The sequence below is a fragment of the Nothobranchius furzeri genome, chromosome 7, assembly GCF_043380555.1.
Source record: "Nothobranchius furzeri strain GRZ-AD chromosome 7, NfurGRZ-RIMD1, whole genome shotgun sequence".
Classification (NCBI taxonomy): domain Eukaryota; kingdom Metazoa; phylum Chordata; class Actinopteri; order Cyprinodontiformes; family Nothobranchiidae; genus Nothobranchius; species Nothobranchius furzeri.
Window position 1 is genome coordinate 76,580,004 of NC_091747.1, and position 13,553 is coordinate 76,593,556.

General features: G+C 41.7%; 1 protein-coding gene across 33 annotated transcripts in view; it reads right to left on the minus strand.

Moving 5' to 3' along the window:
- ptprdb (protein tyrosine phosphatase receptor type Db) overlaps positions 1 to 13,553 on the minus strand; it is a 324,563-nt gene that overhangs the window by 243,320 nt on the left and 67,690 nt on the right. For all 33 annotated transcript variants that reach the window (XM_070553775.1, XM_054751605.2, XM_070553783.1 and 30 more), the window contains exon 3: positions 3,668 to 3,693. The gene's annotated coding sequence lies outside the window, so the exon portion shown is untranslated. The remainder of the gene's footprint in view (positions 1 to 3,667; positions 3,694 to 13,553) is intronic.

Genomic DNA, 13,553 nt, shown 5'->3' on the forward strand with positions numbered 1-13,553 from the left:
GATGGGGAACAAAAATCCAAAAAGCCAAACCTAATATCTAAAACCGAAAGACAAAAACAAAAGGCTCACTTATGAGCAGAGACCTAGAGACCTAGTGGGGGGACAAAACAACGCTGACAAACATCAATGGACCGACAAAACGCTGAGACGCAGACAGAGTTATATACACAGTGACTGGGTGATTGGGAGACGAGGAGCAGGTGCATGCAGAGAGAGAACTGAGGGGAGACTGGTGAAATCAATTAACTAAGGCCTAGTCCACACGTAGCCGGGGTTTTTTGAAAACGAATATCCGCCCCTCCAAAAACTTGCATCCACACCACCGCGTTTTAAAAACAAACTCTGTCCACACGTACCCGGATAAATACGTTGTTAAGGACATGCCAGACCTGTAGGCGGCAGTACTTCCCCCGTTCTTAACCTCGGCCTTCGTCTGTGGTCTTCCGCAAGGAGCAGTAATTCCGCTTGCAAAAACAAACAAGCAAAAAGCGCTTGGACAATTGATGGATCGGGTAGTGACAGAGCACAGCTCTGAGGGCATCCATGCTGTCGGCTAGTGTAAACACAGGTCGCACACGTGATGTCAGCATTTTTTGTCGCGGAAAGTGACGTTGCGGACCTTAAAACTCCGGTTTTGTCTGTCCACACGCAGACACCCAAAACGGAGAAAACGCAGATCTTCACTTTGGCCGGAGTTTTTAAAAAGATCAATTTTCGTGTGAAAAAACTCAGTTTTCGTGTGGATGACAGGCCAAAACGTAGAAACATATCTACGTTTTGGCAGATTCCCGGCTACGTGTGGACAGGGCCTAAATGGGAAGGGAAAAGCAAGCAGAGGGGATAAACCCTAACCTATAAATCTCAAAATAAACAATAAACCTAAAAGACTAAGGGCACAGGAGAACCAAAGAATAAATAACTAATGACCTGAGGAGTAGGGGGCACTAATTAACACGTGGGGAAGGAAACACACACTAAAGGAGACTAAATAAAATGAAAAGCTGAACCTATAGAAAAACTACAGAGGGGTGACTAGGGGTGACCTGAGGGAGACCGGGAGGGAGCTGGGGACAAAGAGGGGCACAGGAAGCTTGGGTACACATGAGGGGGATCCTAGAGGGACACCTAGAGGGCTTGGGGAACACAAGGAGACACATAAGGGGAACCTAGAGGGGGGCTGGAGAGCACATGAGGGGGACGCAGGACGCAGACCATTGCCTTTTTGATGTGTGTGGGCTGATGTAGCTGCAGTACCTACTCTGAACTGCATGTCGCTAAAGAGCCAAATGTTTTTACACCTTGGAGCTTTAAGGTGAATTTCTGAATTGAATTAACTTTTGCACCATATTCTCATATTTCATGTTTCACCTGTATGAAAAAGCAGCTGACTTAAGGCTGGGTGCATCAGGTTTTCATCCTGCAGACTATAGTGAAACATCTCTGAAAGTTGCTGGATTTTCCTCAGACATCATCACGTCCAGCAGCCTGAAATACCCTTGTGACTAATGTCCACGGACAGAAAAGAAAGGCCATACTTTACAGTATAAGAATTTTCGCAGCGAATGATCAGCATGTTATGACAAAAAAGCAACGAGAATGTATTGTTTTCTCAAAAGGTAAACCGAAAACTGAAAGGACCATCTATAATGAAAACATCATTTGATGAAAAGATAAAAAACTTTTAACAAAGAGGAGAAAGGCACTGCATGTACACGACGGTTGGCCCAAGCTCACACGGTTACACTGCAGTCAGATATTACAAAGGAACCCTGTGTGCCCAAACACAAGGTCAGACCCAGTTTGATAGCACGGTGGCATTATCTTTTTTCTTTTGAAACTATTGCAAGTCCTTTGGTATTGTTACAAGCATCTTAGCCTGAACGCAATAGGTCGAAATTATTGTAAAGCCGTCCACTATAAATAAACAAAAGCATCTTATTTAACTTTAAAACAGTAAATTTAGTGTTTTTAATCCTTCGATGCATGAATTATGAAATCTTCAACCATGATTTTTTAACCCTTTTTTTCATTCATCTCTAGGGGTGAATGAAACAAATTTCAACAAGTATCTTTTGTAACATTTAATAATTTACTAATAGTTTATTACATGTCCACCTCAGTGGACAGCGTGCATTCTGAACATGAAATGTGTTGTCTTGACTTACTGAAGTCCAAATGGAGTGGCTCAAATGCAATAAAGTCTTCAACCGCTGTGCTTAATATCTAATGTGGTGTCCACAAATGGTCAGTTTTCACCTACAGATGACCTACAGGTCATCGATCATCTAAAGACCTAATTCAATCCTATGAGGTGGATTTTATATTCTAGCTGCCAACAAGCCACATGATCCTGAACTGCTTGTTGACATCCTGTTCTTTCCAAGGTCCCTCACAGACCGGCCACCTGGAGCAACACCTCCTTAACCACCAAAGATTTTGACACGTCGTCAAAATCTTTTTGCATCTGCAAAGCTGATACAACAAAATAGTTCCTGCAGAAAAAGCTGATATTGTTTAGACTCCTTAAGAGTCCCAGACGCTCGGTTCCATATGTCTGTCGTGACCTGAGACATCTCTGGACTGAAAGGATCAGTACCACGGTATTCTACAGCCCTCCGGTGCCAGCGGTCATCCGACCTCTCTGACTTTCGGATCCACCAAGAGGGTCTCTGAAAGCGGGTAATGTAGACACACAGATAGCGTCTGATGTGGGTTTTTGATAATAATCAACCTCATAGCTTAACACAAACCAAAATCTTTTACATCCAGAACTCAGCTCTCCTAGATACGGAAGTTCTGACCAACAGCACATTCACACTCAGGCTCCAGACGTCACCTTTAGTTCCATCCACTCACAGTAAATAATAGTTAACCAATTTGTCAAGTTTTAATTGTTTGTAAAATAAGTTCTTACTTTTGTAAACCTGACTGTTTTTTAAAATCAAAACGAAGTGTGTACAATGCCCTAATAAATAAAGACTCCTAGAATCTTCTGATTAAAGCACAATAAAGACCAGGCAGGGTGATATTCTATATTTAGACAGAGTATCACAGCTTATTGGTCATAAGTAGAGGTAAGATATATATTGAGCTCCTAAAGTACTCACTTTACCTAACCCTACACAAAAAATAAATAAACAACAATTTTGAGTACCTGTCCACTGTAGTGACCATTATGCATCAAAGGATTAATAAGGTGGATGTTCTTTTTTTTTTAATATAAATTCTAGCCTAAAACCTTATGAATGTTGAGGCATTCCTCCAAATGAGATATTTATTGTGCTTCATTACAAACATATGCAAATGAATTCATAAATGATCTTGAAATTATTAAGATTTGTGGAGCAAACAAGTTGCAAAGATCCTCATAAAAAGTGTAAACGTGAGTGTTCTGCACACTTCTCACCACGGCACCTTCTGTGTCTGTTCTTGACTCAGAGTTATTGCGTTTCAGTGAGTGAAAATACTGGGACAAATACATGTCGCGGTTCCAGATTGTTCATTGACACACACACACACACACACACACACACACACACACACACACACACACACACACGCACGCACACACACACGCGCACACACACACACACACACGTGTTGATGACATGCTGTGCTTTATGGGTAAAGCATTAAGTCAAAGCAAAAAACAAAATGAAAATCTTACCTTAAGAAGCGCTTTAACATGGAAAACTGCAACGAGAAAAAGAAAAACAAGGGGGAAGACAGAGAAGAGAAGGAGTTACTCAAGGGTATGAGGGGAAAAATACTGAAATCAGATGATCACACTGTAGGATGCAAAACAACAAGTTTCTAAAGCACTTCAAAGAGAAGAGAGACAGTCCTGGTTTCATTTGAGATGTTACTGCAGCGATTAGCACTAAATCATCTACACACCACATGAATCTTTGTAAAGTCAGAAAAACCATTTAAACGAATGTCCATGCCTTTGTTCTGTGATGTTTAAACAGCTTCATTAAAGGTTGTTCAGCAGATCTCCTCAACAGAGCAAAATTCAACAGTTTCTGATGTCCTGAAAAACATGTACATGTTACATCATCGCCACAGTCTAAAACGATTTCATCATTTTTGAAGTGATTCTGTGTAAAAACTATGTAACTGACTGTATATAGCTTTCTGAACAGCCTTTAATCCAGGGGTAGGCAATCCTGGTCGCTGAGTGCCACTTCCCAGCATGTCTTAGTTGCTTCCTTGTTCTGATTTTAAGAGTAACAATGTTTTGCAGAGGTTGATACCCTGGTGAACAGGTGATTCTACCATTGGATTTGGTGTGTTGGAGCAGGAAAACAACCAAAACATGACAAATAGAGGCACTCGAGGACCAGGATTACCTACTCTTGCTCTAATATGAGAAATAGTTCACATCGACCAAGACAGAGAAGGTAGGCTTAAGTGAAGCTGCTGTTCTACAACTGATCAAATAAAGTCCCATTAGTTGTCACACACACAGGTGTGTGTGCGAAATTTGTTCTCCGCATTTGATCCATCCCCTGGGGGAGCGGCGAGCTGCAGACACAGCCGCACTCGGGAACCATTTGGTGGTTTAACCCCCCAATCCAACCCCTTAATGCTGAGTGTCAAGCAGGGAGGTCCCATTTTTTCAAAGTCTTTGGTATGATCTGACCAGGAATCGAACCCCTGATCTCCCAGTCTCAGGGCGGACACTCTACCACTAAGCCACTGAGAAATATCCAAAATGTCAAAGTGATTCAAATTATGCAAAGGTTCATACTGCTTTAAACTATTATTGTTATTTACTATTGAAAATTCTAGACAAAAACAACGTTTGGAGGATGTGCTATGTTTGCAATTTATGTTTTTAAAATAAAGAAAGGCAAGGCAGCTTTATTTATATAGAACATTTCACACACAGAAGCAATTGAAGGTGTTTTTAGGTGCAAGATTACAGAAAACATTCATTAAATTTTACATGACGGCATATTAAAATAAAATAAAAGGCAAAGTTGGAGACTGACCAGTTACAGTGCAGAAGGTGCAGCATAAAAAAGAATCACTCAAGTTTTGATTTAAAAGTTTCTAGAGTTGGGGCAGATCTGAGGTCATAAGGACGCTGATTCCATCTGTGTGCCGCATAGCAGCAAAAAGCAGCTTCACCCAGTTTGGTTCTGACCCGGGTTCTACCAGCTGACTGCTTCCTAAGGATCTCAGAGCTGCTGGGTGAATCTAACATGCATTTTGGCCTCTTGCCTTTGAGTGATTTATAAACTAGCAGATGCACTTTGAAATTGTTTCTGCAGTTTACTGGTAACCAGTGTAGAGATTTAAGAACAGGAGTGATGTGCTCGATTCTCTTGGTTCTTGTTAAGACTCTAGCAGCAGCATTCTGAATAAGCTGCAGTTGCTTCATAGCTTTTTTGGGAAGACCAATCACAAGACCACTGCAATAGTCCAGCCTGCTGTAAATGCATGAATAAGTTTCTCTAGGTCTTGTATGGACATGAGTCTTTTTTGTGGTGAAGATGATGAAAGACTGATCTAGTTATTGCCTTAGCCCTCCTTTCACTGCTCGTGAAAGTGTCGCAAAATGTACTTTGTGGCAATTAGCCACCGTTAAGGTTGGTTTATGCTTGACGCGTCTGCGAGGTCCGCATGGCTCCGCGCTGCGACATTGCGTCATTTTAACAACCACGACCCTCCACCGCGCCTCCACACGGCCCAAAATTTCCGCAACGTGCACCTAGGAAAATTTCTAACCACGTGGGCGGTCGGACGCGGAAAAACATGGCGGACCGGCAAGAACTAGTATGGCAGAGGTTCGTAAATACAGACATTTGTATGATTCAGCTCTCAGAGATCACCGTGATCAACATGTTGTTAATAATTCTTGGAGAGAAATAGCTCGCACTGTCGGAAAAGACGAGGACGCTGTTAAAAATGCTGGAATGCCATGTTGTAAACAACAGTTTTTACTTCTACTATGGTGTAGTGTTGGATACATGCCGTAGAGCTCCATGCTGCCCCCTACAGTTTGGGAGAACATTGGCTCACCGCAGAGAAGAGCTGCATGAACCATAAACGCTGCGAGTTGTGAAGCGCGTTCCATCCGCGAGCCGCATCACCAAGTGGAAAGTGAATGCGTCAAGCATAAACCAAGCTTTAAAGTGGATGAGTTCCTTTTCATCTGCAGCAAAGTGTGACGTTTTGAACACGCCCCAGGAGCGAGAGCACGCTATCATTACATTTCGAGTCTTTTTTTTGACGCGCTGTACTTCCAAAACACGTCAAATTTCGCAGTTTAGATTGAGCCAGACAGGAAGTCAAACACAAAAGCTGTGTAGAAACTTTCAAAATAAAAGTTGCGTAATTTCCCGTGAACGTCTGTAACCGATGTAAACAGAACAGACAATAACCCAGAGACCTTTTTTGATGCATGCAACTGTCTTTCTTCTTGTTAATTATTGAGTGTGGACATCTGAAATCACATGTGATGTGACAATTCTCCCATGATTTAGTGACATCACGGGACCAGCTATGTGGAACACTTTTGCCCCCGTTTTGCGTAAGAACTGCTTCCGATTCGGAATGAGTATGTGGGTAGAATGCCGCAATTATGTTACGAGACCGCTTTCACAACTTGTGAAAAGCCAGGGCTAATGTGACTAGTAAAGCTCAAGTCTGAATCAACTATGACACCAAGATCTCTAACCTGAGTCTTTGACTTTATTCGTCTGGAGCCAAGTTGAGCATTAGGGAGCCTCAGTCACACCTAGGGATGGGTACCGAATTCGGTACTTTTTAAGGTACCGACCGAATTCCATAGTACCGACCGAGCACCGATTCACGTCATTTCAAACGGTGCCTCGTTTCGGTACCCGTCCTTCATAATGAGAACTTGCAATAACAGCTGCGCATGCTCAAGAGCGTTATGTCGTCGGTCGCTGCGAGCAAGTTGTAAACAGAGCAGCATGGTAGAAAGAACGCACGCTAAAGCTTGGGTCCACTTCACTAAATGTGATGGGTAACTGGGTGATGATGAAACCAGCGACAACGATCTAAGTGAGACATCCTCATCTTAATCTGCTCTGGTAGGTAAATATAATTAGCTTGATATGTTAGCTTCCGTTTCGCTAATGGTGCGTTCGCTTTCTCCTCGGAACTCCGAATTCCCGACTAGAAGAACATGAACGCGCTCTAAAGTTTGGCTTCACTTTACTAAATGTGACGGGTGAAGACGAAACCAGTGACAATGATCTAAGTGTGAGGCATCACCGTTTTAATCTGCTCCAGCAGTTAAATAAACTGTTTAAGATAATGTTAGCTTGGTATGTTAGCTTCCATTGCTACCATTGTTATCAGCTAATGGTGCGTTCGCTTTCTCCTCAGAAATTCTTGCTTCCCAGTAGGAAAAATCAAATGAAAAAAGACGGCAAAAGGAATGAAGATACACAGTAAATTTAGTTCACAGTAAAGATGTTTGCTTCAGTTTAATTATCAGCTTATAAAACTACAAGGACGATGTTAAAATACAAACAGTTGTATGTTATTTATCGTGATATTTATCAAATATTGTTATATATTGAGAACAATATTTATTTAATTATAAAAGAGAATTAAAATAATAAACACTCAAAAGTATTAAAAATCAGTACCGTTAAGTACCGGTATAGATTCGTAGGTACCAGGAATTAGTACCAGATCGATTCAAATGTCAAAGGTACCCATCCCTAGTCACACCCATCTCCTTCTGGACCATGGGTTCCTGGAACAACAAAAACTGAATGCAAGGCAATGGGGCTATAAAAGCTATTTTCTAATCCCGTTTCTTATGTTCCATGAATTTCACATATGATGTGTGAATTTTAAAGATAAAACAAAAGTTAGTTTAGGTTTTGTGTGGAAAAATTGTCAAAGAATACAAATGACCATCACCAAATTGACATAATCAAACCAGACACGGGAAAAAGAAGAGGAAAAATCACTTTAAGTTTAACAAACTTTGAATCCTTCATGCAGGAGAAAAGTACCATAAATCTTGCTATGCGGTAAGTAGCAGCTACATTAGGGGAGAGGAGATTCTGTGGCAAAGTTATATTGGGGGTGGGGGGGCATGCAGAGATTAAAGAGCAGTAGTCCAAGAACTGAGCCTTCAGGGACTCCACATGTCATAGTGATCAGCTTTGATTTGTGATCACCAATAGAAACAACATAAAACCTGTCTTCAAGATAAGATTGGAACCAACAATGGGCTGTGCCTGATGGTCCCACTCAGTTTATGAGCCTTTCAAGAAGGATGTTGTGATCCACAGTATCAAAACTGTTGCACTGAGATCCAGCATCAACAGCACATTTATGTAGACCCTGAATCTGTATTGACACAAACCTCATTTAATACCTTAATCAGTGCAGTCGCAGTGCTGTGGTGTTGTCTAAAGCCTGACTGAAAAACATCCAGGAGGTTGCTTGTATCCAAAATGTTGTTCACCAGAATCATAGCTGCTGTGTCAATGATTTTCCCAATGAAAGGGAGATTACAGATTTCTCTGTAGTTACTCATCACTAAGGGATCTAGTTTGCTTTTCATTAGAAGAGGTGTAACAGCAGCAGTTTTCAATGATTTAAGACATTAAAGAGCAATTAACAATTTTCAGTACATCAGCTTTCAAGCAACTAAAAGGATTTTTTTAGGAAGTTAGTTGGCAGGGTGTTCAGACAGCATGTGGATGAGTTGAAGGTATTTACTATGTCCTCCAGCGTTTTAGCTTTAATCACACTGAAAGCCAGCATTCTATAGTTCTTCTGAGGCGCTAGCATGTACTGCTGTATAAAATAGCATTTTATCAACCCCAATTGGAACAGTTTGAAGACTGGAGCACTAAGTTTTGGTTGTGTCTTCAATACCAATCAGTTCTGTCAGATATAAACTCTTCCTTACAAATGAAAGCATTCACGAAGCTAACTGCAGGTAAGGCAGCAGTCATGTTTACAGCTTTTTACACAAAAACACATTTAAAATGACTAAGCCTTGCCTCTTGCAATTTTCACTGTTTTGTGTCTTATCCTTTTTACCATTGCTCCAAACGGATCTCATGGAAATAGAAATCAGAGAAATAAACAAAAGAACTAAATTTAAACCGATACCTTTCAAGGTATTTTCTAGAGTGTTGTTTGCAGAAAATATACAAATTTGAAATAAATATCATTAGTTGTGATTCAGAGACAGCCAAAGAGGATCTGTTACATTTCCTGAACCTGCACAAGTCTCCCCTCCTCTCCGTCCATCCTGCTCCAGAACCATTCGGATTACTCTGGTTTTAATCTTGTTTGCTAGTTTAAATAATAAAAAAAAAAAATCAACAATAATAAATGGCTTCGTTTTTTTTTTGCCATGTTGTCGTGGATGCAAAATGTATAACCACGAAAAGAGGTTTATAGCAGATATAACAGCACAGAAACAGAAAACTTGACCTTAAAAGTATTTTTTTTTTCAGAAATAAAGAAAAGGGAGAAAAGTGCTTCCTTATTAAAAAAAAGTCTACCTTTAAATGCTGTTGGCCTCACTTGAAATCTAACTTTTTCTTGGAAGACAAATTAGCAAACGCTCTACACTCAGTTACTGAAAAGGTCACAAAACAAACTCCAGCTACGATTTAGCCCTGCTAATCTCACGAGGACCCACTCGTACAATGGGCTGTATCTACTAATGACAGAATTACATGTACAGAAGTACTGCACTGAAAACATCCACAGGGAATGAAAATAAATGATGTAATTCCATGTATTAGCGATATTTGTCTTCTATCTTCAGGTAAACGTAGCAGAATGGTACATGGCCTTAGTATGGAGTTTTAAAAGCAAGATACCTGAGCTATTAAAGGGACTTTACAGAGTTTTGAATTTTTATGCTCGTGATTGCCCCCTCAGGCCAAAAGCGTAACGGCAGCTTCAATAGTAGGCTCGTGCATGAGGCGCGCATTAACGAAAATAACAGCTGAGACAGTCCTGTGTGTGTGCGTGTGTGTATGTGTGGCCCGGAGGACAGAGGACAGGAGAATGCGCAGCTAATTAATTAAATAATTTGGTTCTGTACCTTTCTCTTCAGCACAGCCGACAAAGGTTTATGATGGGTCAGTCCTCCTGCATGCTCAGATCATTCCCTTCCCTTGCTTGAAAAATTGTTCCAAAATGAAAGTTGAACCCACATCTTTTTTATCTGTGAATTCAATGCCGTTCGGCGAGTCTTAAATAAAAATGTGGGCATCTTACTGCAAAAAAATATACCATTAATGTAAAAAAGAAACTCTAAATAGACTATGTCCACACCATCGTTCCACACCGAGAATAGAACCAGGGTCTCCTGCACAAGAGTCCGACGTCTAACTAGGTGAGCTAAAGCACCAATGATTTCTGTGGTATCTGTAATATTTATATCCTTGATTACAGCTAAAACAACGTTCAAAGAGCGGTTCGGAGCGAAAATGGCTCTTTTGTTGCTAATTTGCAGGAAATATCTAGAGGAAAGTAGCTAAGGGTCCTCAGAAATGTAGCTAGGTTCATCACTAGGCGTTAGGAACAGCGACAAAGTCGCTGAGTTGGCACTACCTCTCTCTGCTGCTAAAGCTACTGATAGCAAATGCTACGGGCTATGCCTGAGCGTGAACGCTCATGAAGCAGCCTGCTCGACCCGAGCATCTCTCTTTTTCTGTGATTTTACAGAAAAACAGGCAATCACAGTAAAAATGCCAGGGCTCATTCTACAGGACCAGGGCATTGCAGGAGAATGTATGAAGAAGACATTTATTATTTCTATACATGTTTTGGCTGTCACACTTCCATAATGCCCCTTTAAAACTTAAAAACTTTAAACTTGAGTTTCTTCTGAAGGGAGTCTGAACTTAACGTTAGGAGGAGGAAATGAAGCTGCTGCTCCTCCTTATTGGTTCAGGTATCTAATGCCCACTGCACATTGGAAGCATCGGTGGTGCGAAACAACACTGTTTTAAATAGAATCCATGATAGTCAATGAAGTGTTTCAAACCAGCTGGGATGCAGTGATTTTCAAAGACATCCCAGAAGCGCCCCGCAGTGCCGCCGAAGATACCGTTGGATCAGGTTTTATTTTTTCCCGCAAGCCGCTTCTGTGATTCAGAAGAATGGAGGAAGTCTCGAGTGACTTTGTGATCTCACGAGCTGAGTGAGGAGCACGGCAGAGAAGCCGCTTCGCTGCCGAGACTCTCCCGGTGTGAACTGGAGTGCTGTGATTGTCTCGAGTAAACCGTTCCGCACCGCTGATGCTTTCAGTGTGCAGCCGGGGTTACTCGGATGCCTCAGGATTGCCTTCCTCTAGAGGTGTTCTGGTTACTTTCCACAGGAAGGAGATCCTGGAACAAATCCATAACTTTCTGGGGGGGATTGTATATCGTCTCCTGCCTGGAAACTCTTTGGGATCCTCATCCAAGAAAGGATGCTGCTGGACCTGTTACCACACAACTCAATCTTAGATATGCAATGAAAAAACAGGTGGATGGGTTTCATGAGTCCTGAAACTAACGTCAACAGACATCAAAACAAACCTCTATTCTGACTTAGTGTTACAGGGGGTCAGAAAGATGTTATCAAGATGGCTCGAGTCAACTCCCAAAATCAATCTGTGTCAATGAAGACATCAACAATCAGCTCAATTTCAAACAACTGCATCATACCTGGAGCAGAAACTGTACTCACAGCAAACTTCAACCTCCTCCAGCAGTAGAGGTTGTGCTGATTTCGTTTATTTCTGACCTCAGAAGAAATGATGAGTGATACAGTTATCCTCGCTGAGATTGTCTTACAGTTACTTAAGACAGCACAAGAGGCTGAAACACTGTTAATAGCAGCAGTTATGGCTCTAGTAGCCCAGAAATGACCTCTTAAAACTTCCATTAGAGCACAAGTAAAATAGACCTTTGGTATGTACATGTGAGGCCATGAGTGGTACAACCTGTAATTAACCTACGCGTAAACAACATGACACCATATCCATACGCTTTAAAATCAATGCCACACCCATCAGGGATTGTATCTCTCTCTCTCTCTCTCTCTCTCTCTCTCTCTCTCTCTCTCTCTCTCTCTCTCTCTCTCTCTCTGACACACAGACACACACACACACACACACACACACACACACACACACACACACACACACACACACACAAACACACACACACGCACACATTCGCGTGCGCACAGTGATCAGATTGTTTCATTAGCGAGGAGCTGATGGATAACCTTCCCAAAGGAGACATTGACCAAGGGGCCATTGATCTACTGAGCTAGGCCAATCTGTGTGTGTGTGTGTGTGTGTGTGTGTGTGTGTGTGTGTGTGTGTGTGTGTGTGTGTGTGTGTGTGTGTGAGGAAAGTGGCATGCTGATGGAGTCTTTGAGTTGTTAGAGTAAGCACAGTAAATCTAAACCAGCAGTGTTTAATGGGGAGTGAAAGAAACAGGCTGTCGACATATTCATTAGGTCAGATTACTCTGCCCAATCACTGCCATCTCGCTCACTCAGCCGAGAAGGAGTTCGCATCAGCGATATTTTTGTCTTGGCAAACCCCACCTCCTCCCCGCCAGAGAAGGAATGCACTTAAATGATAGTTAAGAAAAAACAACAACAACAAAAAAAAAGTACAAATTTATTCCAATTACTGGATGACAACATGGTGCTTCTGGAGGCATGGAATTTCATTTGATCTCATTCAAGCTTGGCAGAGCGCTGGAGCATAAATCAATCTGGCTAAAACTGGAATCATTAAATTATACAGTCTCATTGATGATTTAATAAAGCTTATTGGACTCTGGGGTTGTAATAATGACTTATGGTAATAACACAATGACAGAGCACTATTATCTGTAACAAGCTGAGTGTAAACACAGACTAAAACAAGAGAATGATATTTCAGATCACATTTTATCATTCTATGTGTGTGTGTATGTGTGTGTGTGTGTGTGTGTGTGTGTGTGTGTGTGTGTGTGTGTGTGTGTGTGTGTGCGCGTACAAAATCTTGTAATTAGCTTTCTAGTTTCTTCTCTTGCATCGGTAATTGGGGCTTTTGGACACTCACTCTCAATCTCTGTCAATGTGAGTGTAGTTGCATACGCGTGTGTGTTTGTGTGCGTGTGTGTTGTGGAGGATGGCCAAACCATTACTGTGTGCTCAGCCTGCTCTAAAGCAACTTGTGATTCATTAGTAATGAGTCCTTTTGAAAACTAAATGAGCATTTTGAGTGACCAAACGGTGACCTGCGCAACGACTGCATCTTGTTATCTATGAGGTTTTGCTATGTTTGCAGGAAAACACACAATCTCTCTCTCTCTCTCTCTCTCTCTCTCTCTCTCTCTCTCTCTCTCTCTCACACACACACACACACACACACACACACACACACACACACACACACACACACACACACACACACACACACACACACACACACACACACACACACACACACACACCTGTAGTGAAAGTAGGAAAGCAGGTATGTTTTCTTTAAGTGTGTGTTTGTTCAGCCAGCGTGAGACGCTCACATGGAGATA